This window comes from Eptatretus burgeri, chromosome 6 (assembly GCF_056783735.1).
Source record: "Eptatretus burgeri isolate ZD-2024b chromosome 6, Ebu_testis_v1, whole genome shotgun sequence".
Taxonomy (NCBI): domain Eukaryota; kingdom Metazoa; phylum Chordata; class Myxini; order Myxiniformes; family Myxinidae; genus Eptatretus; species Eptatretus burgeri.
In genome coordinates this window covers 114,845,448-114,859,516 of record NC_140966.1, presented here as the reverse complement: position 1 = coordinate 114,859,516, position 14,069 = coordinate 114,845,448, and positions in this window count along the sequence as shown.

The window sequence follows — 14,069 nt, the reverse complement described above, 5'->3', positions numbered from 1 at the left end:
GAGACTCCCTCTGGGGCCGGTCCGGCTCGATGTTATCGTCCCTCAGCTCTGTGACTTCTACCACTGGGGTGCAATCTGCCACCTTTGTGCCCCGTTTAATAGTGCGTGGTTCCGTGCTGACATTTATCACCTGAACGGGCATGATAGGCCCGTCGGTGTTTACTAGGGTGCGGCCCACGACTAAACCCGGGGTTGATTTCCCCGCCAGTAGTTTGGCCAGGCCGCAGGAGCTCTGCCAGGTTGGGTGTGCCTGCCACCGGGCCGGGACCACCGCCTCGACACCCGGGGGAATGACCACGGAGTCGGGAGCCTCCAGCTCCACTCTCTCATCCGTGCCCATACCCCCCAACGGCAACTCTTCACCACCCAACTGCATGACTTCTCGGCCCAGGTCGATTTTGCAATCACCGGCAGTCAGCACATCCAACCCGATTAGACATGGGTCGCACACCTTCGCCACCCAAACTTCTATTCTTCTTTTGACAGTGCCCAATTTAAAGGACACAAAACCACGCCCTATGATGGGGGCCGTTGCCCCAGTAGCTAGCTGCAAACTATGATTTTGCAGACGGTGGATCTCATCCCAACCGTCTACACTCGAATCGATGACCACAGGGCTGATGATTGTGGCCCTTGCTCCTGTGTCCACAACGGCGTCTACCCCTACGCCAGCAATTTTGCACCGAATTGTCAAAGTACCATGACAAATTTGGCCACAATTGATGACCTGTCGCAGCTCTGAGGGCTCTTCTCCATCTGAGTCTGTCGAACACGGCCTGCATGTTCGGCACTTTTTAGTTTCCCTGGGGCTGGTGGGGGGGGGGTGATGTTTGTGCCTGGCTATTCTGATCGGCCCGTGGCAGAGTTGGTGATCCGGGGGGCCGTTGCTCTTTCCTGCGCGGGGCGTTACACTCCCGCTACAGGTGGTCCCTCCCGCCACAGTTATAACACCTCCACCGGTAGCTCGAATTATACCCCCTTTCATTCCGAATTGGGGTACCCCCTGATGGCCTATCCCCCGTCCTTCCTGGGCCCGACCGCTTCTCCCTCGATCTCTCGAGCCGACGGTCGATCAGGTCCTGGACCATCTTTTCCAACCGCGCCTGGTCGCCCATGGTCACCCCGGCTCCCAGCGCACCGTCATTCATGGGGCCCACCTGCCGGATTGCTACTGCCTGTTGCCTGGCCCCTCCAGTTGGCGCTTTTGCTGCCTCCCAGCAGGCTGCAGTATCAGCCGCCTTCTGGAGGTTCTCCGGGCGCCATGTGGTCAGTAATGCCCCGGCATCGGTGCCCGCTATTGCTCGGAAAAGTGGTCCAGGGCAATCTCCTCTCAGTACTCCGGAGCCATGTTGGCATGTGCGATCCCCACTAAGCGGCGAATATTGTGTGCCAATTCTCCCATCGTCTCCTGGGAGCATCGATTGCGCCCACTGAGCTGAGCTTTAACAAGCTCGCTCTGCTGTTCCATACCAAATTGGTTCTTTAGGGCCGAATAGAAGTCCTCCAGTGTTGCGCCTTCCCAAGGTATCGTGGTCGAGACCTCTGATGCCGCACCGCGCAGTGCCGCCGTGAGCTGTGCCGCGCCCTGCACCTCGTTCCAGCCATTGCCCCTGGCCATGCAGCGGAACTGGGCAAAATACGCCCTCAGGTCCGTCTTGCCATCGTACGGAGGGAGCGGCACCCTTGGGTCCTTTGAGGTCTGACCCTCACCTTCCAGTCTCTGAGGGACATATGGAGGGGCGGACCCCCGAGATTCCAACGGTGCCCTACCCCCGCAGGGCTCGAGGCATTTTCTAGGGGAATTTATTACCCCTGTCTGTGTCTGTGCACGCTCTGCACCGTCCTGCTTACTCCCCCATGCCATCAGACTCGCATTCTGCACACTCGTAGGAACCGTTATACTGCGGGCCTGCATTAGGCCAAGAGACCCCACGGCCTCTGCTCCCCCTAAACTCGGCATGCACACCCCCGCGTCGTGCAACCCTCTTACTTCGCTTAGTGACACCGGCTCCACCTGGTTACGATCTGCCTTGAGGGAGCGTATTCTCTCCTCCTGCTCCACAAGGAGGCCATCCTGCCTCTTACACCGGGCCTCAACACATTCTGCCAGCTCCACTTCCACATTCCTCATTTTCCCCTCCATTCGTTTCTGCCCTTCCTTTACTTTATTTAATTCTTCCCTCTCCTGCTCCATTCCCTCTTGCGTCTCTGCCGATATCTTTCCGATCTCCTCTTTTACCTGCTCTATTCCCTTTTGCGTCTGCTAATTCTTCCTCCGTCCTTTTAAACTGTTTTTTTGTTTCGCCCTCGTGTTTTTCTACACGTCCTCCCAGTTCCTCTGTCTTTGTCTCGGCCTTCCGCTCCATCTCCTTAACCATCTCCGTTATCTTTTCATGTCTCGTTTTGCACTCGTTCTCTACTGCCTCCAATCCCTTCCTTGTTTTCTCTTGGTCTTCTTTTAATTGTTCTATCGTCGTCGTGTTCCTCTCTATTTCCCTCTTTAGTTGATCTTGTCCTTTTTGTACTTTTTCCATCCCCTGTCCTAACTTGTCTACCTCCTGTCCAACTGTTGTCATTTTTTGTCATATCTTCCTTGCCCGCCTTCACCGCGGACCACACTTCTTTTACATTCCCTTTCAACTCGTTCACCTCCGCTCGTATCGTGCCGACCTCCTCTTTCATTTCGTTTTTCACTTCTTTCAAGCTTTCCTGCAGGCCGAACCCCATGCTCTGCATCTCACCCCGCATTTTTTTATTTTGTTTTGCATTGCCTTTGCGTTTCCATCCATTTTGTTGCTCGCTTCGCATGCATTTTCTTTCATTTCTTTCATTTCTTTCATTTCCTTTGCATTTGTATCCATTTTGTTTATTGCTTGCAAAACCATGAATAGCTGGTCCATGGCAGGTGGGTCTGCGGCAATCGCTTCACCCTCAGGCGTGGATCCGCCAGGGACTGGGGAGGGATTTTGACGGAGGAGGGAAGGGGAGGTGTCATTCACCACGGCCTCCGCTGCTGCGCCCATTTCGGACTCTACATTTATTTGTGGGGGTGTTCAACCTGTATAGGATTGTCCTGCACGGGGATTTCGTCCTGAGCCATGGATTCCAACATTTCTGAATCCATTTCTATTACCCCCTGCTCCTGTTCGCCTTGAACCGCCATTTTGCGTATCGGAATAATTTATACGCTCGCAATTTGGGGGAACGGAGGGTCGCTTCGCACACCCTTGATCCGATTCCCGTTAATTTGGTTGGAGGCGGGATGGATTTGAATCCCACTTCTGACACCAGTGTTGTGGATTCTTTCGCCGGCGTGCGAACGACCGCGTTTTACCAATAGCGGCCGCATCGCCCACCGAACGGACAATCCAGTCGCGGCTTTCCGGATCAACGCCGAAAACCAGCCACGTGTGTGTTTTTAAGCACACCACAGCCGAGTCAACATTCTACCCGCACGCGACAGGGTCAATCACCGAATTGTCGATATACCTAATTATTCGCACAGGCAGACGACCAAGAGACTGTACCTCAACGGGGCTGCTGGGAAACGAGCCGCTTAAGCAGCTCGCTCCATTTTGGGATAACCGAGCAGCGTGTTATCGTGACTCCCGTTGGACCCGATCACTTTATCGGCTATTTAAAAAACCAAATATATTCCGAGTGCAATATGGCAGTTCAATTAGGGAATGAGGACGCAACGAACGGGTTACATTGAAACAGCACATTTATTTAACACAACACATTTGCAGTCATGTATCAATCAATGCACGTATGCAATCATGTACCCACTCAATGCAAAACATGCATGCAGTTATGCAGTTATGTAAAGCAAATGCGGGTAAGGGACAAAACACGAGCAAGACAAAAAGCTACCACCGTCTATTTATTATGGACACACTTAACAGTTATACTTGAAGACATGGCGCCACAACGTTCATTAAAAAGCAAAGAAAAACCCCAGTACAGACGAGGGGTAGACTGGACCTCCTTGGGGTCTTTATAACACGGAGCCGTGTCGACCGCAAGGGCTCCGCGAGACTGAGCTGGCGACCTTCACCTCGATGGGGCGACCCACGACGTCCCGTCTCCACGACCCACGGTAAGGCACAGCTCGGCAGGCCACGTGCCTTGGCTCCGCTCTCTCCAGGCCCCTACCGCGGCTCCACTCACTGCCCACCACTCCGATACGACACCCTCCTCTCCTTTCCACACACCTCCACAACCTCCAGCACCGACTCAGAGAGCGATCGAGAGAGATCGAGAGCCTTTCATTCAGCGGGCCCTTTTATATCCACGGTGCCTCGCCCCCCCCTTTCACCCCCCCTTCCAGCACGCGCGCGAAGCTTCCAGAAACAGGGCGTTTCCCTCGCCGAATCGGGCCTTTCCCATTCTTTTTCTTTCTCCCGGCATCTTTTCCGCACGTGTTTTTCGTTGGGGGGGGAGGGGTGAGGCCGTCGTCCGTTCTCCCCCGATGAATGCCAGGCTTCTCGCAGCCGTGCTGAGGTGGCAACGTGGTGGTGGTTACGGTGGTTGTTGTAATGGTCGCGTAGATGGTGTTTTGTGGTGGTCGTGAGGGTGGTGTGGTTGGGCGCTTGTGGTTAAGGTGGTTGTGTGAAGGCGGTGGTGGAGAAGGTGTTGGTGATGGCGGTGGTTGTTGTGAAGCGGTTTATGAGAGCGATGTTGGTGGTGGAGGTGGTGGTTGTGAAGCGGTTGGTCCAAAATAATGATACAACGGCTAACTCAAAGATCACAGCCCTGATCACACGAATAAACCCCTTCGACATCGGTGGGGAAATATATCTGAACACAGACTTATCGGCATAACTGATCGAAGGACCTATATGGTGCTCTGCGAATTTCCACAGCCGTAACACTATATGTATATGTATATGTATATGTATATATATATATATATATATATATATATATATATATATATATATATATATATATATATATATATATATATATATATATATATATATATATATATATGTATATATATATATATATATATATATATATATATGTATATATATATGTATATATGTATATGTATATATATATATATATATATATATATATATATATATATATATATATATATATATATATATACATATATATATCTGTACAGTGGGGAGAACAAGTATTTGATACACTGCCGATTTTGCAGGTTTTCCCACTTACAAAGCACGTAGAGGTCTGTAATTTTTATCATCGGTACACTTCAACTGTGAAAGACGGACTCCAAAACAAAAATCCTGAAAATCACATTGTATGATTTTTAAATAATTAATTTGCATTTTATTGCATGAAATAAGTATTTGATACATCAGAAAAACAGAACTTAATATTTGGTACAGAAACCTTTGTTTGCAATTACAGAGAGCAGACATTTCCTATTGTTCTTAACCAGGTTTGCACAGACTGCAGCAGGGATTTTGGCCCACTCCTCCATACAGATCTTCTCCAGATCCTTCAGGTTTCGGGGCTGTCACTGGGCATCACAGACTTTCAGCTCCCTCCAAAGATTTTCTATTGGGTTCAGGTCTGGAGACTGACTAGGCCACTCCAGGACCTTGAGATGTTTCTTACGGAGCCACTCCTTAGTTGCCCTGGCTGTGTGTTTCGGGGAGTTGTCATGCTGGAAGACCCAGCCACGCCCCATCTTCAATGCTCTTGTTGAGCGAAGGAGGTTGTTGGCCAAGATCTCGCGATACATGGCCCCATCCATCCTCCCCTCAATACGGTGCAGTCGTCCTGTCCCCTTTGCAGAAAAGCATCCCCAAATAATGATGTTTCCACCTCTATGCTTCACGGTTGGGATGGTGTTCTTGGGGTTGTACTGATCCTTCTTCTTCCTCCAAACAGGGCGAGTGGTGTTTAAACCAAAAAAGCTCTATTTTGGTCTCATCAGACCACATGATCTTCTCCCATTCCTCCTCTGGATCATCCAGATGGTCATTGGCAAACTTCAGACGGGCCTGGACATGCGCTGGCTTGAGCAGAGGGACCTTGCGTGCGCTGCAGGATTTCAATCCATGACGGCGTAGTGTGTTACTTATGGTTTTCTTTGATACTGTGGTCCCAGCTCTCTTCAGGTCATTGACCAGGTCCTGCCGTGTAGTTCTGGGCTGATCCCTCACCTTTCTCATGATCATTGAGGCTCCACGAGGTGAGATCTTGCATGGAGCCTCAGACCGAGCGAGATTGACTGTTATCTTGAACTTCTTCCATTTTCTAATAATTGCACCAACAGTTGTTGCCTTCTCACTAAGCTGCTTGCCTATTGTCCTGTAGCCCATCCCAGCCTTGTGCAAGTCTACAATTTTGTCCCTGATGTCCTTAGACAGCTCTCTGGTCTTGCCCATTGTGGAGAGGTTGGAGTCTGATTGATTGAGTGTGGGCAGCTGTCTTTTATGCAGATAACAAGTTCAAACAGGTGCAGTTAATACAGGTAATGAGTGGAGAATGGGAGGGCTTCTTGAAGACAAAACTAACAGGGCTGTGAGAGCCGGAATTCTTACTGGTTGGTAGGTGATCAAATACTTATTTCATGCAATAAAATGCAAATTGATTATTTAAAAATCATACAATGTGATTGTCAGGATTTTTGTTTTAGATTCCGTCTTTCACAGTTGAAGTGTACCTATGATAAAATTACAGACCTCTACGTGCTTTGAAAGTGGGAAAACCTGCAAAATCGGCAGTGTATCAAATGCTTGTTCTCTCCACTGGAAATATATCCAAGAACCCAGATTCAAAAAATTCCATAATTCTGGCTGCGAGACCATGTATTCGATCAGGTTGAAATTTAAAACATATATTCCCCATCACAACGAGATGATAATTTATCTCAATCTGTTCAGCTGTTTCCGAGAAGATTTTTGAAGGTTAAAAAAAAATACGGCTGCTGAACCACGCAACCGGAAACGTGATAGATTTTGTTTTTTTTCCTGTGGACCAATTTATACCTTGATAACCCACAAAAAATTTCATACTTTTCAGATGCAGCGTTCTAAGTATGCAATTATGATGTCATAACGAAGGCACCTATGACATGATAAAAAAAAATGACACTTATTCCCCACGAGGACTATTTGTGGCAATTTTTAATTGTTTCCTTGGTGCAGTTTTAGAGATACAGAGGTCCAATTTTTTTCCTTTTTTCCAACATGACTGCCACACCATGTGATCTATGATGTTGTAAATATCATAACATTCGACACGAGTATTCGCTCCTATGGTGAAAATTTTGTGTCAATCCGACAAACGGTTGCAGAGAAAAACAATTAAGTTCCGTGTGGACAAACAGACAAATGGACCAAAAATGCTTTGTGTCAGCTCACCATACAAGATTTCCTTGGGAATGCCACACAAAGGAGACAAATTTGGTTGTTCATCCACCCTGTCGAAGAAACCGCAGTCCAATCTCCAACTCAGGATTGATGCACCAGAGCTCAAATCTTCAATACATATACATTGAAAAGGGAGGTACTCATGAACATTTGCACAAATTTCAAATTCGTTTGTCCTCAAAGCAGGTTTCTTATACAGGTTTGTAGAGGAAAGGAGGGAGGGAAAGGGGTACATTGTATTTCTTATCCAAGCTTGTGGAGGAAAGATGGGAGGGAAAGGGGTACATTGTATTTCTGGATCAAGTTTGAAGAAGAAAGGTGTGAGGGAAAGGGGTAAGAATGGATGCATTGTCTTGTAAAAGCAGAGGAAGAAAACAAGACAACAACTGAATGAAAGCGCGGGTCACATTCAAACATAATATAAGGTTTTTGCCGAGAAAGCACACAAGCTCTCTGTGCAGCTAATTTCTAATGGAAAATAGATACTTATACAGGCGAACATATACATTCAACACAGGAATACGAAGGAGTTATATTATTGTCTTCCAGAACACATTTTATGTTTCCAAGTAACAGAAGAGTAAATTTTATCACAAACGGAGATACAAACACCATTAATTGGATTCAATAATAAGCAACATAATACTTTTGATATTCAGTGTTCATTCAGCAAGTACATGTCGAAGTTCATCAGAAATAGCAGCACGAATGAGTTTTAAAAACAAAAGCAGGCACATTAAGCAAGTTATATAAACGAGTGTGTAAATTTCCAATTGTAAATGACGAATGCAATTTCACTTCTCCAGTATGAAGGAGTTTGATGATACAAGAGAGTGCAGAAGTGATACCAGTGAGTGTAAATGAGTTTATCGATCTCAATGAGTGTAAATGGGTTTATCGATATCATTGAGTGTAAATGAGTTTATAGAGATCATCTAGTGTAAATGAGTTTCTCAATATCATTGTGTGCAAATGAGTTTGTGAATATCATTGTGTGTTTATGAGTTCATCGATATCAGTGAGTGTAACTGAGTTTATCGATATCAGTGAGTGATAATGAGTTTTTCGATATCAGTGAGTGGAAATGAGTTTATCAAGATCATTGATTGTAAATTGGTGTCTCAATATCAGTGAGTGTAAATGTGTTGTTGCATCATTGAGGGGAAATGAGTTTCTCAGGAACAGTGAGTTTTTTTATTTTTATTTTTTTGTATACGTTGTCGAGGCTCGTATGAGAGCTTACACACAACTCACAGCAAGGGGGCATGAGACAGGAGGGGCGGGGGTGGGAGGGACAAAACAGTGGGGAACAGACACATTAGGTGAACTGTGGAAGGGAGAGGGATGGAGATGGGACGGGGAACATGGCGAAGAGAAGATGGACATTTCAGGGACTTTCTGGAAGGAAAGCAGGGGAATTGAAGGAAGTGGGCTTGGGTGGATTATCGGGGGTAGAAAAGATCGAGGATTATGATATGGGGGATGGGGGATGATAAGAGGTGGTGGTGAACAGCTGTTTTGAAAGCCTGGAGGGAAGAATGGGAATGAATTGAGTGAGGAAGTTTATTCCAAAGGCAGGAAAAAAGACTTTTTTGAGTTTATCGATATCAGTGAGTATAAATTAGTTTATCGATATCAGTGAGTGTAAATGAGTTTATTGATATCACTGAGTTTAAATGAGTTTATCGATATCAGTGAGTCAAAATGAGTGTCTCGATATCAGTGAGTGTAAATTCGTTTTTCGATATCAGTGAGTGCAAATTAGTTTGTCGATACCAGTGAGTGCAAATGAGTTTGTCGATATCATTGAGTGTAAATGAATTTATCAATATCAGAGTGTCAAGGAGTTTCATGATGCAAATGAGTGCAAATTCATTTATCGATTCCAGTGAGTGTACTTTAGTTTTGTGATACCAGTGAGTTTAATGACTTTAGTGATACCAATGAGTGTAAATGAGTTTAGTGATACCAGTGAGTGTGAATGAGTTTCGTGATACCAGTGAGTGTGAATGAGTTTCGTGATACCAGTGAGTGTAAATGAGTTTAGTGATACCAGTGAGTGTGAATGAGTTTCGTGATACCAGTGAGTGTAAATGAGTTTAGTGATACCAGTGAGTATAAATGATTTTGTGATACCAGTGAGTGAAAATGAGTTCAGTGATACCAGTGAGTGTGAATGAGTTTCGTGATACCAGTGAATATAAATGATTTTGTGATACGAATGAGTGTAAATGAGTTTAGTAATACCAGTGAGTGTGAATGAGTTTCGTGATACCAGTGAGTATAAATGATTTTGTGATACCAGTGAGTATAAATGAGTTTAGTGATACCAGTGAGTGTGAATGAGTTTAGTGATACCAGTGAGTGTGAATGAGTTTCGTGATACCAGTGAGTGTAAATGAGTTTAGTGATACCAGTGAGTGTAAATGAGTTTAGTGATACCAGTGAGTGTGAATGAGTTTAGTGATACCAGTGAGTGTGAATGAGTTTCGTGATACCAGTGAGTGTAAATGAGTTTAGTGATACCAGTGAGTATAAATGATTTTGTGATACCAGTGAGTGAAAATGAGTTCAGTGATACCAGTGAGTGTGAATGAGTTTCGTGATACCAGTGAGTGTAAATGATTTTGTGATACCAGTGAGTGTGAATGATTTTGTGATACCAGTGAGTGTAAATGAGTTTAGTGATACCAGTGAGTATAAATGATTTTGTGATACCAGTGAGTGAAAATGAGTTCAGTGATACCAGTGAGTGTGAATGAGTTTCGTGATACCAGTGAGTGTGAATGAGTTTCGTGATACCAGTGAGTATAAATGAGTTTCGTGATACCAGTGAGTGTAAATGAGTTCAGTGATACCAGTGAGTGTGAATGAGTTTCGTGATACCAGTGAGTGTAAATGAGTTTTGTGATACCAGTGAGTGTAAATGAGTTTAGTGATACCAGTGAGTGTAAATGAGTTTAGTGATACCAGTGAGTATAAGTGAGTTTAGTGATACCAGTGAGTGAAAATGAGTTCAGTGATACCAGTGAGTGTAAATGATTTTGTGATACCAGTGAGTGTGAATGATTTTGTGATACCAGTGAGTGTAAATGAGTTTAGTGATACCAGTGAGTATAAATGATTTTGTGATACCAGTGAGTGAAAATGAGTTCAGTGATACCAGTGAGTGTGAATGAGTTTCGTGATACCAGTGAGTGTGAATGAGTTTCGTGATACCAGTGAGTATAAATGAGTTTCGTGATACCAGTGAGTGTAAATGAGTTTAGTGATACCAGTGAGTGTGAATGAGTTTCGTGATACCAGTGAGTGTAAATGAGTTTAGTGATACCAGTGAGTGTAAATGAGTTTAGTGATACCAGTGAGTGTAAATGAGTTTAGTGATACCAGTGAGTGTAAATGAGTTTCGTGATACCAGTGAGTATAAATGAGTTTCGTGATACCAGTGAGTGTAAATGAGTTTAGTGATACCAGTGAGTGTGAATGAGTTTTGTGATACCAGTGAGTGTAAATGAGTTTTGTGATACCAGTGAGTGTAAATGAGTTTAGTGATACCAGTGAGTGTGAATGAGTTTTGTGATACCAGTGAGTGTAAATGAGTTTAGTGATACCAGTGAGTGTGAATGAGTTTCGTGATACCAGTGAGTGTAAATGAGTTTTGTGATACCAGTGAGTGTGAATGAGTTTCGTGATACCAGTGAGTATAAATGATTTTGTGATACCAGTGAGTGTAAATGAGTTTAGTGATACCAGTGAGTGTGAATGAGTTTCGTGATACCAGTGAGTATAAATGATTTTGTGATACCAGTGAGTGTAAATGAGTTTCGTGATACCAGTGAGTGTGAATGAGTTTCGTGATACCAGTGAGTATAAATGATTTTGTGATACCAGTGAGTGTAAATGATTTTGTGATACCAGTGAGTGTAAATGAGTTTTGTGATACCAGTGAGTGTGAATGAGTTTTGTGATACCAGTGAGTATAAATGATTTTGTGATACCAGTGAGTGAAAATGAGTTTAGTGACACCAGTGAGTGTAACTGAGTTTTGTGATACCAGTGAGGGTAAATAATTTCAGTGATGCCAGTGAGTGTAAATAATTTCAGTGATACCAGTGAGTGTAAATAATTTCAGTGATACCAGTGAGTGTAAATAAGTTCAGTGATACCAGTGAGTGTAAATGATTTTGTGATACCAGTGAGTGTAAATAATTTCAGTGATACCAGTGAGTGTAAATGATTTTGTGATACCAGTGAGTGAAAATGAGTTTAGTGACACCAGTGAGTGTAACTGAGTTTTGTGATACCAGTGAGGGTAAATAATTTCAGTGATGCCAGTGAGTGTAAATAAGTTTAGTGATACCAGTGAGTGTAACTGAGTTTTGTGATACCAGTGAGGGTAAATAATTTCAGTGATGCCAGTCAGTGTAAATAAGTTCAGTGATACCAGTGAGTGTAAATGATTTTGTGATACCAGTGAGTGTAAATGAGTTCAGTGATACCAATGAGTGCAAATAAGTAGAGTGATACCAGTGAGTGTAACTGAGTTTTGTGATACCAGTGAGTGTAAATAATTTCAGTGATACCAGTGAGTGTAAATAATTTCAGTGATACCAGTGAGTGTAAATAAGTTCAGTGATACCAGTGAGTGTAAATGATTTTGTGATACCAGTGAGTGTAAATAATTTCAGTGATACCAGTGAGTGTAAATGATTTTGTGATACCAGTGAGTGTAAATAATTTCAGTGATACCAGTGAGTGTAAATAATTTCAGTGATACCAGTGAGTGTAAATGATTTTGTGATACCAGTGAGTGTAAATAATTTCAGTGATACCAGTGAGTGTAAATAAGTTCAGTGACACAAGTGAGTGTAACAGAGTTTCTTGATACCAGTGAGTGTAACTGAGTTGTGAGTGTAACTGTAGTTGTCGTGAGTGTTACTCAATGAGTGTGAATGATGTGTTACCCTTTATGTGATTACATATGATGAGAGTTGAGGCCAGGTGATCTATTCGAGAGAATCAGTTGGTGTGAGTGAATGAAACGTGTGAGTTCATGTGACATGTGAGTGAGTGTGACATGAGAGTGAATGTAACGTGTGAGTGAATGTGATGTGTGAGTGAATGTGAAGTGAGTGAATCTAACGTGTGACGAATGTAACGTGTGAGTGAATGTGATGTGTGAGTGAATGAAACGTGTAAGTGAATGTGAAGTGAGTGAATATAATGTGTGAGTGAATGTAACGTGTGAGTGAATATAACGTGTGAGTGAATGTGACGTGTGAGTGAATGTGACGTGTGATTGAATGTAACGTGTGAGTGAATATAACGTGTGAGTGAATGTGACGTGTGAGTGAATATGACGTGTGAGTGAATGTGACGTGTGAGTGAATGTGACGTGTGAGTGAATGTGACGTGTGAGTGAATGTGACGTGTGAGTGAATGTGACGTGTGAGTGAATGTGACGTGTGAGTGAATGTGACGTGTGAGTGAATGTGACGTGTGAGTGAATGTGACGTGTGAGTGAATGTGACGTGTGAGTGAATGTGACGTGAGAGTGAATGTGACGTGTGAGTGAATATAACGTGTGAGTGAATGTAACGTGTGAGTGAATATAACGTGTGAGTGAATGTGACGTGTGAGTGAATATAACGTGTGAGTGAATGTGACGTGTGAGTGAATGTGACGTGTGAGTGAATGTAACGTGTGAGTGAATGTAACGTGTGAGTGAATGTGACGTGTGAGTGAATGTTACGTGTGAGTGAATGTAACGTGTGAGTGAATGTAACGTGTGAGTGAATGTAACGTGTGAGTGAATGTGACGTGTGAGTGAATGTGACGTGTGAGTGAATGTAACGTGTGAGTGAATGTAACGTGTGAGTGAATGTAACGTGTGAGTGAATATGACGTATGAGTGAATGTGACGTGTGAGTGAATGTGACGTGTGAGTGAATGTGACGTGTGAGTGAATGTGACGTGTGAGTGAATGTGATGTGTGAGTGAATGTAACTTGTGAGTGATTGTTAGGTGTGAGTGAATGTGACGTGTGAGTGAATGTGATGTGTGAGTGAATGTGACGTGTGAGTGAATGTTACGTGTGAGTGAATGTTACGTGTGAGTGAATGTGATGTGTGAGTGAATGTAAGGTGTGAGTGAATGTTCGGTGTGAGTGAATGTAACGTGTGAGTGATTGTTAGGTGTGAGTGAATGTGACGTGTGAGTGAATGTGACGTGTGAGTGAATGTAAGGTGTGAGTGAATGTGACGTGTGAGTGAATGTAAGGTGTGAGTGAATGTAACGTGTGAGTGATTGTTAGGTGTGAGTGAATGTGACGTGTGAGTGAATGTGACGTGTGAGTGAATGTGACGTGTGAGTGAATGTGACGTGTGAGTGAATGTTACGTGTGAGTGAATGTTACGTGTGAGTGAATGTGATGTGTGAGTGAATGTAAGGTGTGAGTGAATGTTCGGTGTGAGTGAATGTAAAGCTGCTGTCACACCTTGACGTTTTAGCCAGCGAATGGCAACGTATCAAAATGTATGTAAAACGCTGGTGTACGCTGAACTATTGATGTTTTTTTTTTTTTTCCAGTTTTGGGCGTATTCATAACGAGTTGGACGTATTCACAACGCATTCGTCACGTACACAGAACGTTTCGATAACATATAGATAACTTATACCAACGAATGCTTTGCGTGTTATTGGCGTTCA